Here is a 15,017-nt window from a genome sequence, read left to right as displayed (position 1 = left end):
GGACGACGTTGGACGCATGTGCTATTTGAACTATCATTCCATAAGAAACAAACTGCAAATGCTCCTTTTATATGCACGTATCTGTGCTAAGACATTTGAAACCACACACACACTCATTGAAGAACTTTGTTTATATGAGTGCACAAGTATGAATAACTGTGTACTTATAGAATATATAGATATAACTGTGCATATAGAAAGATACGTGTGCCACATACATACTACATGCACACGGATGGACATAAATGTGCAGCGTGTGTATAGATGTACGTAATGCACAGGTGTGTATACATTATATACACACAAGAACCATACAGATAATATTACTATTAAATACTCTAAGCCTTTCGTGATGTACCAAATGTCTTACAGGATGCTGCATGGTGTACTGGCTAATCACATAATCTCTAGAGTATGTCTACTTAAGATTTAACTCTAGTTTCATTTTTTACCAGCTATGCATCCTTGTGAAACTTCCCTTACCTTAAAAATGTATAAATATTATTATGAGCAGGACAATTCAGTAAAATTATTAGTGTGGACTACATTACACAGAAAATTCTCAATAAACATTAGCATTTAGCTACTTGATCAATGCTATTTTTGTGACTGTGAATCCTTGTTTGTATGAATTTGTGTGATGATGTATTTTAAGGTGAAAATGTAATAATAGCAACATGTATTATTATTCAACTACAGGCTTTAATTTGTACAACATAGTTTTAATTCCTAAAATGATATTTAATGAAGGTAATTTTTTAAATGCTTAACAGAATTTAATTTTTATAAGTATAAAATTTATGAATTTAAAATTTAAAATTTATGAATAATAAATTACACATCAATGGGGAAAAATGTACCCAGTGCCCTGGTTTTCAATTTAGAGACTACTTTGAATCATATGAAACAGTTATTGAATAAAAGGAATTATACATTGGTAATGTATATTCATTAAAATATCAAACAATGGGAATTTATTAAGCACAAGGACACCTATATTTTATTCCATTGAATACTCCATTATTTTCTTGCATTTTAAGAAACAAAATGTCTCATTCAGAAAGTGCAACAAGATTTTGAAAATAGAAAGGGACATTTAGAATGTTCAGCTCAATTACCAAAATCAAATTTTATCACCCCATTAGCCCAATGAGTTAGCATTTTATTAGCAATCACTTCGCAATATTGAGACTGAGATCCATGGTTTGTGGAACTGCATCATGTTTGGGTATTCAATCTACCCCATAAGTGTCAAATGTATTCTTTAAATACGATCAAAATCATTAATTTGTACCATAAAAGTAACAATATCAATTTGCAGTCAACTTCAGTAGCGCAAAAATAATACACAAAACAAATTTAACATGAAGACTATGAATTAGGAATTATTTTAAATACTCATTTATTAATGAAAGAAAATAATTTTAAAGCAAGCCCTGGTCTCCAGCCTCAAGGGTGCGTGCGCGCTTGTGTGCTAACTTTTCATATCTGTACATTAGATTCCCTGGGCAGTGATTCCAGTGGTGCACAGGCATTGAATGTTCCAGGCCTTCACTTCACATTGGCTTATAAATATTGATATGTGTTTTCATGTATCCTTATATTACCATTTATTGAGTAGACATACTCTAGATATATCCCCTCTTAAAAGTATATCGTGGTGATACACCATACTTTTCTTAAACTGTACTCCACTCTTGTGAGATTTTTAGGCTGTTTTGTACAATGGTTATGTATGAAAATATTTTACAATATTATTTTCCAAAGTGACAGCGTAAACAATGAAGTTTTACCTAAGGTTGTTAGTGTTTGAATTTTATATTTATTATTTTGTCACCTTTCCAAAGCTAGGTAAATATGTGGCATTTAATAATTATTTTTATTTTCTCTTGTTTGAATTATTTATGTTTGCCAGATATTTTTCTTGCACATTTTCCCCTTAGGACAAAAAACTGAATAAAATACAACACTTATTTAAAAATACATTCCTTAATGTGAGGTGTAAGACCAAGGTGACAAATCAACCATTTGGAAAGCAAGTTCATTGTCTGAATATACATTAAATGACATCCGATTGTTTAGCTGCCCTTTCTGGGAGCTTGCACTTTGTTCATGAATCCTGAGGGACCAATGGTAAGTAAATTATGCTTGCATTTAGGAGGTCTTAATTTCATATTTTTTTTTTTTTTTTTTTTTAGAGACAGAGTCTCACTTTATGGCCCTTGGTAGAGTGCCGTGGCCTCACACAGCTCACAGCAACCTCCAACTCCTGGGCTTCAGCGATTCTCTTGCCTCAGCCTCCCGAGTAGCTGGGACTACAGGCGCCCACCACAATGCCCGGCTATTTTTTGGTTGCAGTTTGGCCGGGGCCGGGTTTGAACCCATCACCCTCGGTATATGGGGCTGGTGCCCTACCGACTGAGCCATAGGCGCCGCCCTAATTTCATATTAATATGACAACTGACTCAACACTTCTGATGGAAACTTTTCTCAGAAAATAAAGTGTCACTAAATAAAGCATTTAGCTTTTTAAATGGCAAATAAAACAAAAAGATAAATTTTAAGTTGTTCTCATTTTTGTGTATTAGAGGAACATCTTAGTTTATGTACCAATTTGTCATTTAATTAAAGCAAATAAGCCAGCCCAAAGTACATACCCATGTTTTCTGATTCAGATAGTTTTGTATATAAATTAAAATGAAATCTATTTATCCAATAGAGGCAGCATGAGTTTTAATGGAAGAAGTGCAAGTGTTCATATGATAGCATTGCCATAAGTTCCTATAATGCAATGAGGAGCTTATATGTAAAAACACCTTTCAGATGAACTTTAAATGTTTAAACTTTATAAATGTTTTTGTATCTTCCAACATATCTATACATTTAACAATCACAATGGAAAAAAATCTCCACGTTATTGAAATGTATCTTTAGAATTTCTATGCTGTTGGAAAATAGAAATTTTTCGATATGGAAATATGTTTCCATTTTTAATTCATTTTTGGAAAATAGGAATGGCTATTTCAGTTATGTCTGGTATCCAAAAATCTCTAGAATCTCCACTCATTAATGTAAAAGAGAAATGATTCTACAAAATGTTTGTAGTGTCAAATAAAATTTGTTGAAAGTGTTATTGTACATTTCTGTCTATTTTAGTCCTTTTATTGGATATTTTATTAGAAAAATAGTCCTTTTTTAGTCATTGATCATTATTAATAATATCTCTGTAGGTTAGTATATTAATATGCAAATAAGTTATATAACTCAAAAAGATTTAAAAACTCAACTCAATTCAAGGTAGGGACAAGAGAACCAGGAAGCGGGTAGAGGGGATGGAGGTGTCAAGGTCTTTGACACACCTCTTGGGGACAGGACACAATTGTAAGAGGGACTTTAGCTAACAAATGCAATCAGTGTAACCTAATTCTTTGTATCCTCCATGAACCTGAAACAAAAAATACGTACATAAAAACTATTTTATAGATTTGTTTTCTCTAGAAATTCTTGACATCCAATAAATAATATATAAACATAAATTCTCAGAGAATTAGATAAAATCAGGCTGTTCCTGGATTAAAGAAGAGAACTATATTATTGCTTAAGTATAATCCTTAATTGCTTTCTTTTATGTTATTAAGGAAAAGAAAGCACATAGCCTGAGTGAGAGAAAAACTGGAGCCCCCTGTTACTGGATGGGACTGTGGGAATTTATTAATTTTACATGACAATGACTAAAACCCCACGGCTCTACAGAGACATGCAGGTAGTTTCTCGTCCATTGTTTGGAGGTCAGTGCCAAGAAGACTCACCCAGGTTTATGGTAGATGGGGAAACCCTTGATGCTTTGCCTTGAATTGGGGATTGGAGGACACACATCAAAACTTTAATCAATTTTTTTCTCTTGCTCTGTCATACAAATCAAAATAATATATTTTCTAATGATAATTTTAGTAACACAGGGGAGGAGATTAACCAGATAAAAGATGAATATGCTTACTTTTACTGTTTTCTTCTATTAACAACTCTATGTATTCAGATAACATGTACTTTTTATGCCACAATGAATTCGCTCATTCTCTTATTGAATACGTGGGTTGATTCAACATTTAGTTTTCTTAATGATGCTAAAATAAACAACCCTGTACCTACACTGTTCTGCACTTTTATGTTTTCCTATGGTTTTTTTGATGCCTACTCCATTGTGTTTTGGGAATTCTAACTAATCTCATGAACACCCAATGAAAAATACATTCGGAATGTAAATATGCTGCAGAGACCACCCTAACATAAAATAAATTCTAATGCAAATGCAAACTTTGAATTATCTATAAATTATACACATACATATTTTATGTGCTTTCAAGTTCTACCATTTGCATATGCATTTTTTTCCTGAATTTCTATCCCATACTAGTAATATTGGCTTGATTATGCATTTTTTTGATATATTCTTTCTCTTTTAAAAATATTTTTATAGATTGTCATTGTATATAACAGTTACATACATTTGTAGGATACATGTGATTTTTTTGATGTAGGCATACAGTGTGAATTAATCAAATCAAGGTATTGAAGTGTCAGTTATCACAGGCATTAATTATTTCTTTGTGTTAGGAACATTTGGATTCCTTTCTTTTAGCTATTTTGAAGTATTCCCTAACATCATATTGATTATAGTCTCTCTGTGGTGCTATCAAACATTTTAACTTTAATCATCTAACTGTATTTTAGCAGCCACCAATCCTCTCCACATTACAGCCCCTGTCTGCTCCCCTTCCCAGCCTGAGTCATCATTCTACTCTCTGACCCTGTAAGAATTGTTTTGTTTTAATATTTATATCCCATGTGTGAGTGAAAATATGCAAGATTTGTATTTCTGTACTTGTCTTATTTCACTTAACGTAATGTTCTCCAATTCCAACCACATTATTGCGGATGACTGGATTTCATTTTTGTGGCTGTATAATATATGTGCCCAATTTTTATCCATTCTCATATTAACAGCAACTTATATTGATTCTAAATCTTGGGTACTGTGAATAATGTTCCAATAAACACGGAGTGCAGATACTTCTTCCCTGGAGTCCTGAATCCCTGTGTTTTGGTTACACACCTAGCAATGCAATTGCTTGGGCCTTTGGTTGTTCCCTGTTCTCCCTGGTGGTGGCGCCAGTCCACGTTGCTGTAAGTGAGTAACAAGGCTTCTCCCTTTCCCACATTCTCAACATCATTTCTTATTGCCTGGCTTTTTGATACCAATCCTTTTGACTGTGGTGAGACAATTATCGTTTATATTTGCATTTCTCTAAATTTTAGTGATGCTGAGAATTTCTTATGCCATTTATATGTCTTCTTTTGGGAAATGTCTACTCAGATCCTCATTATTAATTGGATTATTTGATTTATTACTATGGTATATTTTAGTTACTAATCCCTTGACATATGGGTAGTTTTCAAATATCTTCTCCCATCCTGTGGGCTGTCCCTTGGCTTTGTTGATTGCTTCCTTTGCTGTGCAGAGGCTTTTAGCTTGATGTGATCCCATGGGTCCAATTTTGATTTAGTTGCATGTGTTTGGGGAGCATTACTCATTCGGACCAATGTCCTGAAGCATTTCCTACTGTGTCCTTTTTTATTTCTTTTTATATTTTTAGTAGTATCAACATTTAAGGTCTTAGATTTAAGTGTTTTATGCATTCCTATTTGATTTTTGTATATGGTGATATATAAGGGCATATTTTCATTTTTTGGGCATAGGTTGTCAGTTTTCTCAGTGCCTTTTGTTGAAGGGAGTGTCCTTTCCCCACTTTATATTTTTGACAACTTTGTTGACAATAAGTTCATTACAGATTTGTGGATTCATTTCTGGGGTCTCTATTGTGTTCCATTGGTCAATATGTTTGATTTTATGCAGTACCATGCTGTTTTGGTTATTATAATACTTTGGTATAATTTGAATTCAGGTAATGTGATTCCTCCAGTTTCTCCCACTTGTCCCCAGGATACCTTGACTATTCTGGGTCTTTTGTCCCTGTTCAGTGGACTACCAATGGTCGTCATATAAGGCTCTCAGGGTCCCCCGTTCAGTGTACCAGCAATGGTCCATCATATAAGCCTCTCAGGGTCCCCCATTCAGTGGACTACCAATGGTCATCATATAAGGCTTTCAGTGTTCCCCCATTCAGTGGACCACCAATGGTCTGTCACATAAGGCTCTCAGGGTCCCTGTTCAGCGGACTACCAATAGTCATCATATAAGGCACTCAGTGTCCCCATTCAGTGGACCATCAGTGGTCTGTTACATAAGGCTCTCAGGGTCCCTGTTCAGTGTACCAGCAATGGTCCGTCATATAAGCCTCTCAGGGTCCCCCATTCAGTGGACTACCAATGGTCGTCACATAAGGCTCTCAGGGTCCCCCGTTCAGTGGACTAGCAATGATCCATCATATAAGGCTCTTATTATATTGAGGTAAATTCTTTCAATGCCAGTTTTTTGAGAGCTTCTATTATTAAGGGATGTTGAATTTTATTGAATACTTTTTCAGCATCAATTAAAATATTTATGGTTATAGTACTATCCATGTCTCAGTAGTGAAGAGCACCTATATAGTCACATTAAACATTTTAAGTCATTGGGACATATTGTAACCCAAGATTTCACATAACTGCATTCGCAGGGTGGGAGGGAAGTGGGCTTGTCTGTTGCAGGGGAAGGAAAGGGAAGGAAACAATACACCTAAGACCATATTCTTTCTTAGTAAGCAGTTAGTACGTAGTGCTTAACACTGAAGATTAAGGATGTAACTACATACTAACATTTTGTATAGATTCAGTGATACAAATACAAAAGCACAAATACCAATAAAATATTAGCAAAATATTGAAAGTAGTTGAGTATGAGGTTTAAAAATGGCAGAATTGGTGATAAAGGTTTTTCATAATATTCTTAGGGAACTTTTTTTTACCTTTAAATCATTCTGTACAATTTTAATGAAAAAATATTTGATTACAAAAGTTACACTTGTTTGTATTATAGGGTAATGTTTCAGAGCAATGGATCTGGAGACAGGTAGTGCTAACTTTGGAATAAAAAACTAATGACACAAACTTAGGGCAAATATTTAAATCCTCTGTAAGGCATGCTCTTGCTTTGGAAAAAAAGGGAGATGGTACCAGGGTCAATTGTTCATTTTTGTAGATTTAATAAAATGAATGGAGTAAAATGGATAGAGCTCCTTGGTACATGGTTGCTGTTGTTGTTGGTGTGGTTGTAACGACTACTTCTCCTCTACTGTGTAATATTATGAACATTTTGTTGCAGACCTACAGTTCTTCAGCTCCATATTGCAAAAATGCAGTAATTTTTCATGCCATCTGCAATATAGACAATATATATACATGTATGTACACATGCGTGGGTGAATTAAGACACATTTTTCACTTTTTAAACGAAACCTCCTAATGTCTGTAACATTTTTATCTGGCATATGTTATTTAAAGGATAATGTTTAGCTATTAAACCAGCAGAGTTTTTGTCATGCTACAAAGTCTTCAATTCTATAAACATATCATAGTTTTTCTCCTTACCTACACATGGATACAAAGTAGTCTCTAGTCTTATTTTCTGAAAAAGTAATGCCATTTTCTAACTGAGGGCACATATCGGCATAATCATTTCCCGTGAAGTGTATCAGTTGGTCAAATGAGAGCAAGTTTTGAAAATGTTTACAGATTCTGCTGAGCATGCTGGCCCACTTTACCAGCTCCACAGTCTGAAAGTTGGTGACATAAGCGAAGATGGGGAGATTCTGTGTAGAAGTTCACTAGAGGGGTCCCTTTGCTTAAGATCAGGATAACACGTTTCAACAGGCTGGCGAGGATTCTAGCATGAGGCTGGAATGAATGAATAAACATTGATATAATAATTTGCATTTATAAATTCACTATTTTCACAAAAATATTTGTTGAGTACCTACTGTGTATCTGTAAGTGATGGTTGCAATAAAAAGACTAATGATATCATTACTTGTTTTATCAAATTTTCCGTTACAGAGTAGGAGGTAGAAAAAGCTGGGGTCTCTGGTGAGTCAGGAGAAGTTGTTGGTTTACTATATGCTGAAAATTTATTTAAAAAAATACATGCTCAGAAAAACCAAGAACAACAAAAAGTAAACAAACAAAAAACAAAATTCAGAGTTTTAATTTCTTTTGTTTATGTAGTCTGATTAATTTCATCTCTTTTTCTTAGCCTAAATGTATCTTAAACACATACGTCTTAATAGTTGTAAAAATGTTTTTAAAGTGACACGATGTAATTCTACTTGACTCTTCATCCTCTGTCATTCCCCGATATTTGTTTTGGTGTTTGTTGTGACGCTGGTGCTCTCTATCCATCTCCAGGATGCAGGTGAGGACACTGTGATCGGATGACCCTGTCTCCCAGCAAAATCATTAATTCATCTTTATGTTAATGTAGCAAGAAGAGCATCAGGCATAGAATGTCTGAGAAGTAAAAGGGAAAATGCTCCATCTATCAAGGTCCAAAGTGAATCAAAACAGAGAATGGCAAATACATAGAACGTAATGAAAAAGCATGTAAATGAGAAATGGCTGGGAGGTTTTCCTGACAGAAGAGTTGATGTGCTTTCCATTAATTACAAATAAAATTAAGCCCACACTTTCCAGGGAGGCTTTTAGAAATAAATGTCAAAAATGAAATATGCTGTTTGGGTGCTCGCTTTCAGAAACACGGAAATCCAGACGATGTCGAACGTAACAATTACACCCAAGTGTGAGACTTTATATGCGGGAAGTCTGCTGCTCAGACACAGCTCACAAAATATTTGTTTGACTAGAACATGGTTTCTAAAATATGCTGTCAATTAAAATGCAGGTATTTTACATACAAATCCAACATTTTGAGTTTCCTTAAACCATCTCAATAGCTGGAGCACTGGACCCAAGCCACGGAACGGTGCACGTTTCTACCTCGCCGCACCTTGGTGGATTCCTGAAGGCCCCAGCCCGGCCTGAGTCTTCGTTCCCACACAGCACAGCGTCGGGTTTCCTTGCTTGCTTTTCTTCTTGTACAATCAAAAGTGAAAAATGAAAGAGAACGTTTAATGTTTTAAGGAAAACGAGAGAAGTGCTTTTTAGTGGACGTGAATATTTTCCCTTTTTAATGTACGCACCATGTGTGCACAGAAAGTCAAGAGAACATTTTTGTTTATCCAGCCAAATTTCTTCATGTCTTTTTTTCCAGGCAGGTTGCTATGAGCTTTTTGATTCAGAGATTCCTCATTTTAGAGGTTTCAAACAGGACTTTTGGTCCTGGTTAGGGGCAGAAATGGTGTGACACTAACTAAATTCTAAATGTTAAGGACCGGCCCAGCAAGGAGAAGAGAATTAACAGGAAAATCCCAATGATGACATTTGCAGTACAATGAGCAGTCAGAGAAAACCCCAAGTCAGATGACTATTGAATGATTCCAAAAGCATCTGAGAGGAAAGGAAGCATGTGGGAAGCCTGTGTGAGTGACAGTGGCTCTGTGGGGAGGAAGAGTGGGTGGAGGGGCCTGTGGTGGTGACAGAGAAATCTCCACTGCAACCACAGCCACCGCCGGCAAACATTCAGGCTGGAATGGGAGCCCCATCTCTGATCAAGAACCATATGGTAAAATGAAGGCAGTCCCCGAAAGACACCTGTTGTCAACCCTAGATAGAGAAGCCTTTTGAGACACATGAGAGATACAGGATTGTTAAGAAAAGTCATCATAAGCAAGATGAAGTTTATGAGGCTTAACTGCACCGAAATGCCCAATGTTATGAGAGTTTATTGATAAACCCAGAGACATCAAATCCCATAGGCAAGGAATCTAGAAAGCTATGGTCCTCTTACCATACCATTACTGCTGCAGCGACCTCCTAGTCCAGGAAGAGATATATCTCGTTCAAATACGGGTAATACAAATTGAAGTTTTCATTAAAAATAGTACAAGAAATGAGTGCAAAAATTAGCACTTCACCACAGATGACAGCAATAACGAGAAAACCTTTGCTGTAAAACAGACTAAAACTCATCCACCAACTTGAACATGAGGAAAGGCAACGAAAAACAAATGAGCCATCGGTGAAGCATATCTGTAAAATAAAATTCTAAAACAAAAGTACAAAAGCCAATAAAAACAGGATCAGATAACAGGAGGTGGTAGATTGGCTTTAAGAGCATGTGGAACACAATAGCAGAACACAGGAGAAAAAGGAAAAAGAAGTGGAGAGTTGCTTCAGGAGACCCCATTATAAAAATGAGGACTAAATTCTCAGGAAGAGGGAGGAGGGATTCAGATACCATGGAAAGCAAGCAGAATAAGTCAGATAAATGATTAGAGAAAAAATCCCGTAAGGAGAGAGAAAGATGATTCAAAATGTGCACAACCAGAATCCCAAAGACTCAAGGCCAAGACAACGGAACAAATTAATATTAAAAATCGTAGCTTAAGACATCTTTTTTCTAAGCTTAGGGAAGAATTGAGCACCTATATGGAAGGCAACCCTGTTTTGTGCGGGAGCATTGATCTAGATTCATCCAGAATAAGAAAATCACATCAGCTGTGGCTCTAGGATTGCAGGGAGGAGCACCTGTAATAGACTCAGTGAAAGAACGTGTGTCGCAAAGAAGGAAGATTCTATTGCCAGGGCAGAGGTCGTTCAGATGTGGTGGCCCTGATCAAACAGTTCTGAATACATAGAGACTCAAGGAATTTTTTCCTAAGATCTACTAGATACTAAGGTCTGTTACAAATGTGAAAACATTTTGTTGATTTTGTTCTTCAATAATTTTGGATTGTTTTTGTGTAGATTATGTTGAGAATTAAACAAAGTGAACTTAGGGGACCAACTTACAAAGAAGCCAAGGCTTTTGTTGTCTCTCACTACCTGTAAGTAATAAATCCATGCCACAGAACTTGTTTCCAGGCTTGGGTGCACAGTATTTGATAAGCTGTCCCAAAGCCCACTTCCCTTTCGGGGTCAAGGAGAAATTTTAGAATGAATAAATGAAGTTGGGACCATCAGTAGTATGACAATAATTTTTATATATTATGCAGCAAGAAGACAAAAAATATAATACAGAAAATGCCCCATTTATATTTTATATCTAATCAAATAAATTGGGTAGAAAATTTACTTTGTGAGAAATGTTTAAATTCCATATTTAAAATATTTCAAAGATTCCTGAATGAGACAATGAAAGGGATGAACAAGAGGAAGGTTAGCTATTTTCTTAGAAAGGAAGTCGAACATCTTCTTGTCTGTTCCTGTCGTTACATTACGTAATTAATATTATTATATTTTAAAATGTCATCAGGATTTATCTGAAAGGACTAGAGCTCATCATTTATTGCTTTGTCACCCACTTCAGGCCCATGGGAGACTCCCTTCCTGAGCCCCTGGCAAACAGGATCAACTGACTCATTCTTAATAAAATCAGAGAGGAGGTTTCATATGTTACTTCTAGGCCAAGACAGTGGGAAGTCTGCAAATACTTTTATGTCCTCTTCCATTTGTGACAATCTTGGAGAATACCTTGAGTTGAGATAGTGGGGCTAAAGATTGTAGAAGTCTGGATTCTTGAATTAATTGTGAAAAGGTACTATTTGGGGAATTTATCTTATTTATTTATTTGTCCAGGGCTGGGTTTGAACCTGCCACTTCCGGCATATGGGGCTGGCGCCCTACTCCGTTGAGCCACAGGCGCCGCCCATTGGGAAATTTATTTGTAAATGGCAGAAGATGTGAGAGCAAAATAAAGAAATCAAAATGAACTTTTTCTATATGCCATGATGTTTGTAATGCTTTATTTCTAAGATTTTCAAAGACCTAAAATACCTAGAAGATTGTGTTTGTCATTCATAAGTATTATAATTTTCATTAAATATATCCTATCAATAGGAATGATTCACACACTTTCTAAATTTAATAAAACTTAATTTTATTTATTTATATTTTTATTAAATCACAAACACATAGATCATGTGTACATGGATGCATTTATGGGGCACAATCTGCTGATTTCATACAGAATTAGGAACACTTACATCACACTGCTTGATATATACCTCATCTCATTTACTTAGGGATTGTGCTAAGACATTTATACTTAAAAGTATAATTTATTTAACACTTAATTTTTTAAATAAATTATACTTTTAGTACATAACCAAAGACCCTTTATATGTAAGGTGTACATCAGACATTTGTGGGTTTGGTTCCAGTGCAATTACAATAGATTAAATATCTCAATAAAATGAGTCTAATGAATTTTTTGGTTTCTAAGTCCATATAAAAGTTATATGTACAGTATGCTATATTCTGTTGAGAGTTCTACAGCATTAGGATGAAAAAACAGTGTAAATGTCTTTATTTAAAGTGCTTTATTGATATATAAAGCTAAGAACGAGCTGAGTTTTCACTGAGTCCTTATCTTGTGCTGGTGGAGGGCTTTACCTTGAAGTTGATGGCTGGTGACTAATCAGGGTGGTGGCTGCTAAAGGTTGGGTGGTTGTAGCGATTTCTTAAAATAAGACAACAATGAAGCTGGCTGCATCAATTGACTCTTCCTTTTGCAAAATATTTTCCTGTGGTGTTCTAGGCTGTTTGATGGCATTTTGCCCAAGGTAGAATTCTTCAAAATTGGACTTAGACCTTCAAATCCAGCTATTGCCTTGTCAACTCAGTTCCCACAGTATTGTAAATTTTTTTGTTGTCTTTTCAACATTGTTCACTGCATCTTCACCAGGAGTTGATTCCATTTCATCTGAAGAAATCCACATTCTTTGCTCTTCATAAGAATTAGTTCTTCATTCCTTCAAGTTCTATCATGAGATTGTAGCGATTCAGTCCTACCTTCAGGCCTTACTTCCAATTCTAAGTCTAGAATTGGAATACGACGTCTTGTAAATTCCCATTAACACATATATTTTGGGTTCTTCGTATGAATCAGAAATGCTCTTAGTGGTATCTGGACTAGAGAATCTTTTCCAGAAGATTTTCAATTTACTTTGACCACATCCGTCAGAGAAATCACTTTCTCTGTCACTTATAGCCTCACAAATGTGTTTCTTAAGTAATAAGGTTTGAAACTCTAAATTTCTTCTGATCCATGGGCTGCAGAATAAATGCTGTGTTATCAGGGATGAAAATAACATTAATCTTTTTTTATAACCCATCAGAGCCCTTGAATAACCTGGTACGTTACTAATGTGCGGTAAGATTTGAAAGAAAATTTTTTTGAACAGTATGTCTTGATAGGTGGACTTGAGAGATTCGATATATACCAGGCTGTAGACAGACGTATTGTCATTTGAGTTTTTTCTAGGGCACAGGCAGAGTAGAGTATGATTCTTAGGGGCCGTAGGATTTTCATAATAGGAAATGAGCCTTGGTTCCAATTTAAAGTCACGAGCCACATTTGCCCCTAGTAAGAGAGACAGCCTGTCTTTTGGAGTTTTTTTTTTTTTTTAATTAAGTCATTTGTACATAGATCATAAATACATTTATGCCATTATGGGATGTGATGTGTTGATTATTTGTTCTAATTGGAGTGCTTACATCCTACTAAACAACATAGCATTTGCCTCATTTACTCAATTACAGCATTAAGACATTTGTGTTCTACACCTGATAGATTCAACTTGTACTTGCAATATGCTCCGTAGGTGTGGTCCCCTACTAACCCTCCCTCTATTAACCCATCCCCCTCCCTTCCCCTCGCCCTCCCCTTCCCTCCTTCATCCTAGGCTATAGTTGTGTTTCATTTTTCATATGCAAGTGCGAGTGATTCTAAATTGGTTTCACAGTAGTACTGAGTACATTGGATATATTTTTTTCCTTTCCTGAGATACTTTACTAAGGAGAATATTTTCCAGCTCCATCCATGTAAACATAAAAGAGGTAAAGTCTCCATTTTTTTAATGCTGCATAGTATTCCATGCTATACATATACCACAATTTTTTAATCCATTCATGGGTTGATGGGCACTTGGGCTTCTTCCATGACTTGGCAATTATGAATTGAGCTGCAGTGAACAATCTGGTGCAAATGTCTTTATTGCCAAATGATTTTTGGTCCTTTGGATATACACCTAGAAGAGGAATTGCAGAATCAAACAGCAGGTCTACATTTAGATCCCTGAGTGTTCTCCAAACTTCCTTCCAAAAGGAACGTACTAGCTTGCATTCCCACCAGCAGTGCAGAAGTGTTCCCTTTTCTCCGCATACACACCTTTGAAGCCAGGCATGGACTTCTCCCTTGTTTTGGAAGTCCTAGCTGGCATTTTCTTCCAACATGACTGCTGTGTCTACATTGAAAATCTTTTGTTTAGTGCAGCCACCTTCATCTATGACCCCAGCGAGACCTTCTGGGTAACTTCCTGTGGCTGCTGCATCAGTGCTTGCTGCTTCACCTGGAACTTTTATGTCACGGAGATAGATGCTTCTTTTTTTTTTTTTTTTTTTGTAGAGACAGAGTCTCACTGTACCGCCCTCGGGTAGAGTGCCGTGGCATCACTCGGCTCACAGCAACCTCTAACTCTTGGGCTTACGCAATTCTCTTGCCTCAGCCTCCCGAGCAGCTGGGACTACAGGCGCCCACCACAACGCCCGGCTATTTTTTTTTTTTTTTGTTGTTGTTGTTGCATTTTGGCCGGGGCTGGGTTTGAACCCGCCACCCTCGGCATATGGGGCCGACGCCCTACTCACTGAGCCACAGGCGTCGCCCAATAGATACTTCTTAAAAACCTCATGAACAAACTTCTGCTAGCTTCCCACTTTTCTTCTGCAGCTTCCTTATCACTCTCAGCTTGCATGGAATTAGGCCCTTTCTCTGATTAGACTTTGGCTTTAGGGAACGTGACCGCTGTGTTGGTCGTCTTCTATCCAGATCGTTCACGCTTTTTTCATATTGACGATAGAATTATTTCATTTACTAATCATTCTTTCCTTCACTGGAGTAGTATTTC

This window comes from Nycticebus coucang, chromosome 17 (assembly GCF_027406575.1).
Source record: "Nycticebus coucang isolate mNycCou1 chromosome 17, mNycCou1.pri, whole genome shotgun sequence".
In the NCBI taxonomy this organism is placed as follows: domain Eukaryota; kingdom Metazoa; phylum Chordata; class Mammalia; order Primates; family Lorisidae; genus Nycticebus; species Nycticebus coucang.
This window is presented reverse-complemented; position numbering follows the sequence as displayed.